Genomic DNA, 12129 nt, shown 5'->3' with positions numbered 1-12129 from the left:
ATCATCTCCGCACAAAATGAAACAGAACAATAGAATCTCTACGCTCAGTATTCCCTTCGTGATGCCATAGCCTGGATGTAAATGCAGTGGTTCAGTTTTGCTGCAAACACATGTATGTGATCTGCAACAAGCATGGGGATATGAAAAAGCTATGTTTGAAAGCAGCAACTGTTGCCTTTATGTCCAATTTTGTTTTATATGCTCCCCATGGAGACACAATCAACCACATAACTGGTAACCCAATCCCTGGCAGTGTTTCCTCCAGTGTTGTCAGAAGTGTGGTCCAGCTTGTGCTCATAGTGCTATGCCCCTTTTAGTCCAGTTAGCACAATGTGTGGAATTTCACTTGAGAGCCTAAATTAGATATGTAAGTGTGATAAATAAAGTGTGTGTGGGGCAGGGAAGCTCCCTTTTTGGAACACCCAGCCAGCCAGTTAGCTATAAAGTCCCTTTTGGTGGCTGCTTGCTTTACCTGTAAAGGGTTAAAAAGTCCCCAGGTAAAGGAAAGAGAGTGGGCACCTGACCAAAAGAGCCAATGGGAAAGCTAGAACTTTTTAAAATGGGAAAAAAGCTTTCCCTTTGTCTCTTTGTTGTTCTCTCTGGGCTGGAGGGACAGAGAAGCAATGCTGTAAGCAGCTTTAAGCCAGGTATGATCATAAATCATCAGATCATACCTAAAACTACTTATCTGAACTCCAGATGTGTAAGTAGATCAAAATGTTCAGCTAGATGCGATCAGGTTTATTTTTTTAAGGCTTGTGGATCTCCTCTGTGCTAACCCCAGATGCTTTTGTTTGCTTGTAATCTTTAAGATGAACCCCCAAGAAAGCTATTTCGGGTGCTTAATTTTTGGAATTGCTCTTTTAAAATCGAGCAAAAGCCTAAGTTCCAGATGTATTTTCTTCCTTTTTGTTTTTAATAAAATTTACCTTTTTAAAGAACAGGATTGGATTTTTGGTGTCCTAAGACATCTGTGCATATGCTGATTGATTAGCTGGTGGCAACAGCGAATTTCCTTTGTTTTCTTTCTCAGCTCTTCCCCACAGGGAGTGAGGGAGTGAAAGGGCTTGAAGGTACCCCACAGGGAAGAATTCCCAAGTGCTCCTTCCTGGGTTCAAGGTTTTGGGTTTTTTTGCATTTGGGAGCTGCGGGAAGCGGCGCAGGCCGAGCGACGTACTGGCTGCCGCTTCCAGCAGCTTCCATTGGCCTGGAGCAGCGAACCGCGGCCACTGGGAGCCACAATCGGCCAAACCTGCGGACCCTGCAGGTAAACAAACCGGCCCGGCCCACCAGGGGCTTTCCCTGCACAAGCGGCGGAACAAGATTGGGAACCACTGCTGTAGATGTCTCGCAGTCAATCAACTCGTCCATCCACTCCAGGGTCACACACTCGACCTACTCCTCTCAATCTCTTCCTAGCCTTGCCATCACTGTCTCTAATGCGGCTATTAACAAACACTCCCTCTTCAGATCTGCACTTCTTTTCTTAGCCTAATGCCCCTGCCCATCTGTCTCATTTTTACTATAGCTCCCTAGAACACCTTGGACTCCTCACTTTTCAATCTAGTTGGCATGGGCCCGCAAACCCAAACTAGAATTTGTCATCTCTTGCTGCTGTTTAACAGCTCTCAGTGATGCTGGAACATTTCTGTGTCACGGAAGCAGGCGTCTTATGGAACATCCATTCAAATCAATAAATCTCCCAGGCACACCAGGTATGGCCAATACCCAAAGCTCAGGGCAATTGCTTAACCTTGCTGGAACCACTGTCCACAAAAATGCGGAAAATTTGCAGAGATATTTCATTTTTGAACATAATCATTTAATATTTCAGTTATGCTAGAGAGTAGACGTTCTCTCTCTGAGCTGTTATTTCACTGTCTGGCTCCATTCTCAACAGGAGGCCAATGCCTGGGTTTAACTTGTAAAGGTTAAATTCACAAGCAGAAGAGGATCATTTTTTTCAGAAAGAAAACTTAAATTCTGTAGATTTCTGAAGAAAAAAAAATCACCTCAGTACTTTGGGCTCCATAGCCCCAGGTCTGTGCTGTGGCTGAGCTGAGCTTGATCCAGCTCCGGGGAAGAGGCAAATGTGGTTCTGTGCAGACCATGCAAAGCAGACAAAACAGTAGAGAATCCTCTGAAGTGGAGACATGAGGTTCTCCCTGTTTGTCTAGCTTCCAAGAGATACTGCTTGATAGCTGTAGCCTTTGCCTTGAGAAGTGTCCCTTGAGAAGACAGGAATGTAAAGCAGATGCTAGATCTGATGCTGTCTCCCCTCTGGACAAGCAGCAGCTTCTGCATTCCTTCCTTGGCATAGCCAGATCTATGCTGAGCCGATGGCAGCTGGCAGGTGGGAAACACGGCTGCAGAGATCCCTTTGCCTTACAGAAAAGTTTATATGGAATTCATAAGGATAAAAAAGAGCAATTGAATGTGGTTCTACAGCAGCTACTCTAAACACCACTAAAACTGAATAGAGTGAGGTTGGGATATAGGTTTGTCAAAACATCTTACAGAGTTCTGGAGAAGGGATGTAGCTCTGTGTTCGCTTCCATCGGATGGTTCCAAAAGCCCACAGAAAGTTTTCTTTTTCTATCATATCTGATAGGACCTTGCTATAATGGCTCCCTTTGACCAAAATAAGAGCCTTGGTAACTGGTCATCTGAAGCAGTCAGTTAGCTCAGGTGCTTCTTCCATTTTCAGTGTTTTACCAGGGTTTCCTCAAGTTGCTATGATGGATTTTCTTGGTAACAGGAAAACAGGCAGGCCTGATGCTTCCCCACTCAGTTTCTCCATTTGCTTCCTCTCAGCTTCAACCTCCACCAATAATCAAGGTCTCTTTAGAAAAAAGACACTCGTGTTTAAGAATTAAGCAGAGAATCCAACAAAGTTGGCCCCCTCCAAGCATTTACCCTGTTGCTCATGTCAAGGGAAATGATAACAAACTGCACCGTCTCACCAGTGTAACTCTGGCTTACGCTTGGTTTCCAGAGTTTCCTCCCTAACTTCCAAAAATCTTGAAAAGCTAGCAGATCTGATTGCTCAGGCTTTCATTCATAGCTTTATGGATTTTACAGCCAGAAGAAAATGTGATTATCTAGACTGACTTCCTGTATAACACAGGCCGTAGAACACCATCCAGTCATTCCTGCATCCAACCCCCAGAACTTGTGGTTCCAAATCACAGATTGATTTGTGGACTCACTTGACAAAAGACGAACTAGCTCCTTGGAGTGAAAGCAGGCACCAAACAACCAAGGGCATCCCAAATGACACTATAATAAACATGCCAACTATTAAGATAATGCCACTGGGATTAGTGCTGGGTCCCAGGCTATATCTTTACATTCCTTATATAAAAAATTGGCTTGTGACACTGAAAGTTACACGCTCATGCCTGCTGTTCGTACCAAATTTAGAAAAACTGCAACTCCTGATGAACACTACAGTCATACAGAACTACTGTGATTTAATTGCAAGGGCTGCTACATGGCAACTGCAGCATGAACACAGATACTGAACCCAGAGCAATGAACTAGAAAGAATAAAACTTTGTTAAGAGAATTTCCAGTGAGATAAGTTATTTTGGATTTATTATCTTGCTAAAGACTTTCCCTGTTGCTTGGAATAAAAGCAAATGGGACTGTAGACTAGACTGTAGTAAAAGCCTATGTAAACTAGACCCTTTGCACTAGAAGACAGCATACATGGCAGCAAGGGAGTGAAGTGATTAAAGTAGGTTGGTATATTACTTTATAACTATTGCACTCCTATATTGTATAAGAATGTTTGGATTTCCATTCCTCCTAAAGAGTGTAAGCCAAGATTTACAAAAGTGATTAATGATTTTGGTTGACCCACCTTGAGACACATTAAAGCCTGGTTTTCAGAGGGCTGGCATTTTCTGAAATTTTGGCCCCTTTCAAGTATCTAAAGGTAGGGACCCCCCAAAAAAAACTGAAAAAAGGAGGAACCCAAATGCTACATTAATGACAAATATCTAAAAATATCCATGGAATAGAAATAAACCAAGTGACTATAATTTAATTAAACTATCAGTTTAAACTGTCCACGTGCAGCTTTTAGACTTTGTGGAAAATATGAGCACAGATAATTGCATTAGCTGAGAATAATGAGCCAAATAGCAATGTAAGACTAGAAAGGCAGAATGTCCAGTGTAATCCAAACTGCCAAATCCTGGGATTATGGCACTTTGCTTGTCCTGTCACGGACGGCTGAAGAATTCAAACCATAAATGTTTATTTTTGAATGGGCATCCAAAGGCACTCCTTAGATCATTTGTTGCTGTTTAATATGATTGTGTCTATTCCCTTAATACGCACTGATATTAGTCAAACCAGCATTTTATATTCCTTGAACAAAAGCCATTTGCAAGAGAAGAAAGAGTGCAAAACCTGGACTTTCTATTAACAAAATCTAGGTGATTTTATGTACACTTCAGGTCTATTCAAGGACAAATTGACCTGGCACATCTTACCTACTCTCAGCATGATTTTTTTCTCCATTGACATTGTGTATATTAGAAGATTGCTCAAAATTAAAAGATCTCTTGTGAGAAAGTGAGCTCTGCCTCTGAAATGACTGAAAGATTGGGCCCCAAATGGGCTCACTGAGAATTAGATTGTAAGGGCACAGTATGCTGTGAGTAACACATAACATGTGGCTGTGCTGCCCAGGGAGCAGACCAGAGAATGAATTGTGGCTGTCCGACTCACACGATACCCTCCATTGTTCCCACCTTCACTCCAGTGGGGGGAGTAACATACTACAATCTATATCAGTAGCCAATTATTGTTTCCTCCTTGCTGGTTCGGCAATGCTGGCTGGCTCGTTGCAGGTACAGGTGGAGCCAAGGTGCTTTCCATTCCCAATCCCAACCTGCCTACACCTGGGAGGATGGAGGGTGGGGGGTAGCAGCTCCATTAGGCCTGCTCTTGCCTTGCTCCTGGCAGATGTGAGTAGCCTATATAGGGGACAAAAGGGGCATCTTTACGTTCCCTTACTTCCCTATTCGCTTGTGTGCACAGACAATCTTGTCTTCAGTTTTAGTGGTGGTGAAGAAAGGTCTGTTTTAAGCAGTGGGATGATATGGAGGGAGCACTAGAGAGATACTGTAGATCATCTGTTTAGTAGAACAGTCACTTGTGAAATAGGAAAATATATATTTTTTAAAAAGTAGTGATATATGAAAACTATTTTTCAAATATATTGAAGGGGTGCCTGTTAATCCTGAAAGAGGATCATAAAAAAACAGATTGTTGTATGAGGAAATCCTACCCAGGAAAATAGAAAGGAACTTACAGTCTGGTAAGTCAAGTGTAAAAAGTGTAATTAGCCAGGCCAAAAAGAAATTTGAAGAGCAACTAGCAAAATACACAAAAACTAACAGCAAACAATTTTTTTAAGTACATCAAGAAGCAGGAAGCCTGCCAAACAATCAGTGGGAGCACGGGACGATTGAGGAGCTAAAGGAGCACTCAAGGAAGACAAGGTCTTTGCGGAGAAAATAAATGAATTCTTTGCATTGGTCTTCACATCAGAGGATGTGAGGAAGATTCCCACATCTGAGCCATTCTTTTTTCAGGTGACAAATCTGAGAAACTGTCCCAGATTGAGATGTCAGTAGAGGAGGTTTTGATAATTTGATAAATTTGATAAATTAAACAATAATAAGTCACCAGGACCAGATAGTATCCCCCAAGAATTCTGAAGGAACTCAAATATGAAATTGCAGAACGACTAATTGTGGTATGTAACTTACACTTAAATCAGTTTCTGTACCAGATGACTGGCAGATAGCTAATGTAACAATGATTTTTTTTAAAAGGCTCCAGAGGTGATCCTGGCAGTTATAGGCTGGTAAGTCTGACTTTGGTACCAGGCAAACTGATTGAAACTATATAGTAAGAATAGAATTAACAGACACAAAGATGAACACTCTGTGTTGGGGAAGAGTCAACATGGCTTTTCTAAAGGGAATTAGAATTCTTTGAGGGTGTCAACAAACCTGTGGACAAGGGTGATCTAGTGTACTTGGACTTTCAGAAAGCCATGAGAAGGTCCCACGCCAAAGGCTCTTAAGTAAACTAAGCAGTCATAGTATAAGATGGAAGGTCCTCTCATGGATCATTAATTGGGTATGATACGAAACAAAGGGCAGGAATAAACAGTTTTCACAAAGGAGAGAGGTAAATAGCGGGGTCTCCCAAGAATCTGTACTGGGACCAGTGCTGTTCAACATATTCATAAATGATCTGAAAAAAGAGGTTAACAGTGAGGTGTCAAAGTTTGCAGACAATTCAAAATTACTCAAGATAGTTAAGTCCAAAGCACACTGCAAAGAGTAACAAAGAGATCTCACAAAACTGGGTGACTGGGCAACAAAATGGCAGTTGAAATTTAATAGTGATAAATGCAAAGTAATGCATTGGAAAACATAATCCCAACTATACATACAAAATGATGGGGTTTAAATTAGCTGTTACCAGTTGAGAAAGAGATCTTGGAGTCACTGTGGATAGTTCCCTGAAAACACCTGCTCAGTGTGCAGCAGAAGTAGTCAAAAAAGCTAACAGAATATTAGAGACTATTAGGAAAGGGATAGATAATAATATAGAAAATATCATAATGCCACTGTATACATTCATGGTATTCCCACACCTTAAATACTGCACGCAGTTCTGATGACCCCATCTCAAAAACAGATATATTAGAATTGGAAAAAGTACAGAGAAGGGCAACAAAAAGGGTTAGGGGTATGGAACAGTTTCCACATGAGGAGAGATTAAAATGATGGGGACTGTTCAGCTTGGAAAAGAGACAACTAGCTGGGAGATGAGAGACGTATATAAAATCAGGACTGGGGTGGAGAAAATGAAAAGGGAAGTGTTATTTACCCCTTCACGTAATACACGAAGCAGGGGTCACCCAATGAAATTAATAGGCAGCAAGTTTAAAATAAACATAAGGAAGTACTTCTGCACAAAGTGCACAGTCTACCTGTGGAACTCATTGCCGAAGGATGTTCTGAAGGCTAAAAGTGTAACTGCGTTCATGGAGCATGGGTCCGTCAATGGCCATTACCGAGGATGATCAGGGATGCAACTTTATGCTCTGGGCGTCCCTGAACTCTGACTGCTAGAAGCAAGGAGTGTACGACGGGGGATGAATCATTTGATAATTGCCCTGTTCTGTTCATTCCCTCTGAACCACCTGGCATTGGCCACTGTTGGAAGACAGGATACTGGGCTAGATGGACCATTGGTCTGATCCAGTATGGCTGTTCTTATTTTCTTAAGTTAAAATATGTATTTTTCAACTGTTTTTAAAAGACATTGTGTGGTGCAGGTCTCTGTTAAATTTAGTTGTATTGCTCTAACGGGAGAAAACTATCCATATGTGAAAGGGAACAAATTTGTTATTTTTCAAACACCAGTGGCCCAGTTTATATGGCCGTTATTCACACCAGTAATCTGCACTATGGGATTTATTCCAAATAGAAAAACAAGGCTTACTACAGCCAGAACTCAGGTTAATACATCTTGCTTAGGCTGTGACCAAACTAAACAATGATAAGGCTTCTGTTAGAGAGAAGGCAGCTCTCCTGCCTGTTCTCCTCCTTCCCCATTGCCCTTTTATTTCCCTCACTCCCCCCTGGGGAACTGGCTGTAGACTGCCAGTTCGGTCATTAATAGCATTCCCCTGCAGGAACTCCTGCTGCTCATTTTGGATATCTGCTGGACTTCATTAGCTAAAGCCCCCACAGGCTGCTCCTCTCAGAAATCACAATGATAAGAAAAACATAACATTCAAAATAATCCAGGCATTAGATTATGAGTTGCTGTGGAAGAAAACATGCTCCCACTTCTCACCACCTAGCTATTTTCCTGGCTGTCTATTTGTAGGTGGAGAAATCAATATATTTATTTTTCCTCCTGCAGTTTTTATGATAAAACATTCCTGAAACAAGAGTCTGAAGATAGGAGTTGCCCAGCAGTTTTACCATGTGATCCAAAACTCTTTAAAGTCAATGGAAAGACCTACACTGACTAAAAAAAAAACAACAAAAACCACCTTTGAATCAGGCCCTTATTGTGGCCATGTGCCAAACTAGTGACCCTTTCTAATTTCTATCTCCAGTGAGTGCTCAGATGCAGTACTTGAGGTGAAACTTAAGTTTTCTTAGAAAAGCTGCATTGCATTATAATTGTTTTCCCTGCTGATAGAAATATGATTTACTACCTTCTCTTCATTTCAAGGGGGAACACACAAGCAGTAGTCATTATCTGGGAAGAGAAAGGGTCTGGCTTCCTTCCATAGGTTTCTGAGAGTTCTGTTTTGTTTTTTTTACCACCAGTGTGGAGTCTTCCCACAGGCCTTTGATTTCAATTTTAAAAGGTTAAAAATGCCTAGAACTGAAACACAACATTTTGTTCAACCCATTTTATTTATTTATTTACCTTTTCCCAAATTTGTTGAACATTCTGAAAAACTTCATTTTTAGTTTGGATGGGACTGATTTGATTTTTTCTTTATTTGTTTCTTTTCTTTGTCACTTTTTTCCAGTGAACCAAAAAATCAGTTACTCTCCCAGTTCTACATAAGACCTCTATTGTTCACTGCCTTGAGCTACTTTTAGGTCTTAAGATTTTCATACATGTAAAGTTAAATGAAGTCAATTGGCCACTTGAAGTTACAGAAGTTCTTGTGGGCATTTTATGTTGCATAGATTCAAAAGACAATTGTGGCTGCAAGGGTTACAAAAGTACCAAGCATTTATTTGTTGGAGTGTATATTGCATTGTTAAACCCATTACAGGACATGCATCACAGCTGTACAATTTATTTATTTTGCAGCTCACCTTGCACTGATCAACCGGCAGTCTAAATGAGAATTCTAGGCAAAGACAGCGGTCTAGTTTGGTATGTACTTGACAAGGCAATGCTGCCTTCCTGGGGCTGCCCATCTTGGTAGCATTTCCCTTCCATTCCAGCAATAGTTCAGGGGCCACCATCTTGGCAAGTAGCAATGTTGCATATCTCCCCGGTTGTCTTTTTGCCTTTCTGAACAGGACCCTTCTCTGTCTCTGACTCAGAGTAATATCTTCCAGTGCAGGGATGGCTGCAGGGGTGCAAGCAATAACCTGCCCTTTGGGAAAGCCTCCCACTCCCTTACTCCCATCCCCCTAAAATAGTGTATAAGGGTAATTTAAAGGGTACCATTTCACCATGGTGCAGGTAAGCCCACTTAGTGAGGCATTTTGAGTTGTTGCCCCTTATCTTCAAGTACACCCGAGGCTGAAAAGAGCGCAAGAGAACGGAATTCCAAATTGAGCATATGTGGAGAGAAGTAACATATTCTAGCATTGTTGACATGGTGACTAATATTGCTACAGGTTCCCCTGTTCTCCTAGCACCTGGCATGGCATGGCCCACACAGACAGGAGGGTTATCAGTAGCCAAGTGCCTGGTCAACCTTCCAGAGGCGAGAGGACAAGGGCGGAGATGTACGCTCACCTCATGAATGGGTCCCACCAGAAGGCAAAAGTCCCCAACGGAATGGAGGCAAGCATTCATCCTGCAGGACAAGAATGAGAGAGAGGAGGACAAAGAGCCTGCCAAGAAGCTGTCAAAGGAGCATATGGATCAACAGGACACAGAAAGGGACTTGCAGGGAAGGATGTTGGACATGATGCAAATGCGGACAAGTTTCCTGGAGAACATGGTTACACTGTGCTCATGTGTAACACTCCAACATAGTCCTGTCCTACAGCCAGCTGAGAACACAGGGCATTGAGAGCCTCCTTTCAGTCACACAGCTGCAGGACACACACTGTTCCCATGCCATCCCACCCCCCAAAAGAAGGTGAATAGCTACCATCCCACCTATGGATCTTTTATGCCTTCATCTGCACAAACATGTTCGCTCTGCACTGTGGCTACTTCTGCACCATTCTAGTTGGTTTTGAGTTTGCACTGTCTTGTTAGGTGGCACAGCAATATTTTGTTATTGTTTGCAATTGCACTCAGTTGAAAACTGTCATTAAGATAAGGATTTGTCTCTCCCCACTACCACCTGTTCTTAATAAAATCAGTTCATTACATTGTAATCATTTCATTCATTTACATTCCTTTCATTCATCACATTGCATTGATTTGCCCCCCGTACATCCTGCTCTCAAAATACAAGCACAACGCTTCTGGCCATTGGGACATTTGATAGAGGCCTCCTCTCCACCTCTGCCTGCCACCCCTCAGTGAGGCTCCCTCCCTTGCTGTCAGAGCGGTTGTGTAACACAAGCACCTGTAACACAAAGCAGAGCTGTCTGAGAAGCCTCCATATTTGTCATGAGACACTGCCACCTTCCTTTCTGTCTTCCAAATCCACGCTCCGCAGTCACTCTACAGCTGCTCTAGGGACAGTTAAACAGTTCCTTTCTCCAAGTGTCCAGTAAAAGAGCTCCTAAGCCAGGGAAGACGGAGGTAAGTTGGGTCTGCCAGAGTAACAACTGGAACCACAACCCTATTAACATCTGTAGTGGGCTTTGGGGAGCTAAAGTGTCATTTTTCATTGCATAAAAAAGGGGCAAGTTTCTAAAGAGCCTAGCATTGTGGCCCTTTCCAGGCCACCCCACCAGAATGTTAGTGAACTGCCATGGTGGTAAACCAGGCCTTGCATGAACATGAAGAAATGACACTTTCTGTTGATGAATGCCAAGGCCTGGGGGCAATGGAGGGCAAATAATAGGCTTGTGGATCCCATCCATGGTCCCTATATAAACCCAAGCATTCAACGCTATCAATAACTTTCTGTTTTATGACCCAAGGCAACAACATTCTCTCAACAGCAGCACCCAGCTCCATGAAAACAGCCCCAACAGCTGATTTACCAGCATAAAACTGGTTAGCTACTGAGCATCAGCAATAGAGGGTGAGAAGCTCCCAGCTGGCAATTACAGCACACTTCTCCACACTGTGAGAGGAAAGGACTCTACAACGGGTGCTCCAGCTCCAGGGTGAGCTCTGTGCAGATTTCCAGGAAAGTAGCCACCCACATCCTGAAGTTCTGCAGACACTGCTGGTCATCCGAAAGCCTGCAGCATTAACCTGTCCCACCAGTCAGCGCTGCTTGGCCAGACCCAGAAGCAGTGCTCCATTGAAGCTGTTTCAGTAAAATATCATGCAGGAGTAACTGTGGCCTCTTGCTAGTTATGGCGATCTTCCATGTTCTCCAAAGCCACTCACCTGCGTGAGTGCCACTACGTCTGGTGCTCCCTTTTCGGATTAACAATGGTCAGGATCCCTGGCGCTCAGCAATGCTTCCCCCAGGCTGCCTGACAACAACCTGAAAATTTGGTTGCCAATGAAATAATGTGAAAATGACTGGCTAGTGAAAAACCAGACCAGGGCTGGGATATCATTGAAGGAACCAAGGGAGTTTGACCCCAAGCCTCAGAATTCTATTATGTTCCAATAAGTATCCTACAATCCACTGAAATAAATAACCCACCAGGCCTTGAGCCTAGTGACAGTATATTGCACCCTGGGATACCTGTCCTAAATGCTGTGCATTTATTTTGAAAATAATGGACACCATGATTCATAAGGGAAGTAACGTTAAGTCATTTTAAACCAAGCAGCATGGGGATATTTGTTCGGTTTAGTTATAGCTGTATAATTGCAACAAAAAAACCCCCAATCCTTCCCCTGTATCATAGACTATCAGGGGTGGAAGGGACCTCAGGAGGTCACCTAGTCCAACCCCCTGCTGAAAGCAGGACCAATCCCCAATTTTTGCCCCAGATCGCTAAGTGACCTCCTCAAGGATTGAGCTCACAACCCTGGGTTTAGCAGGCCAATGCTCAAACCACTGAGCTATCCCTCCCCGCAAGGCCAAAGAGTAGAATTCTGCAGCGCACTCTGAAAGCGCTTAGACACTGGATTAGTTTGAATTCCCCTGGAAGCTGGCTGTATTGTACAGGGTCTCGTTTGAATAAACATTCCGTGATCATAAGTAATTTTTGGTGTATACATAATCTTCGGAACAAAAACACTGTGTCAGCATGTGGGTACAGAAAACCAGAAACAATATGTCAGCAACGAGAC

At 42.8% G+C, this 12129-nt stretch overlaps 1 long non-coding RNA gene across 1 annotated transcript; it reads left to right on the top strand.

Moving 5' to 3' along the window:
* The first annotated feature begins 594 nt into the window (after positions 1–594).
* LOC122463883 lies at positions 595–10227 on the top strand. The gene is made up of 3 exons (XR_006287593.1): positions 595–647; positions 8881–8946; positions 9420–10227. It is a non-coding gene; the product is annotated as an uncharacterized LOC122463883 (long non-coding RNA).
* The last annotated feature ends 1902 nt before the right edge of the window (positions 10228–12129 follow it).

This window comes from Chelonia mydas, chromosome 1, assembly GCF_015237465.2.
Source record: "Chelonia mydas isolate rCheMyd1 chromosome 1, rCheMyd1.pri.v2, whole genome shotgun sequence".
NCBI lineage: Eukaryota > Metazoa > Chordata > Testudines > Cheloniidae > Chelonia > Chelonia mydas.
The sequence above is the reverse complement of the archived record's forward strand: the minus strand, read 5'-3'. Positions and strand labels throughout refer to the sequence as shown.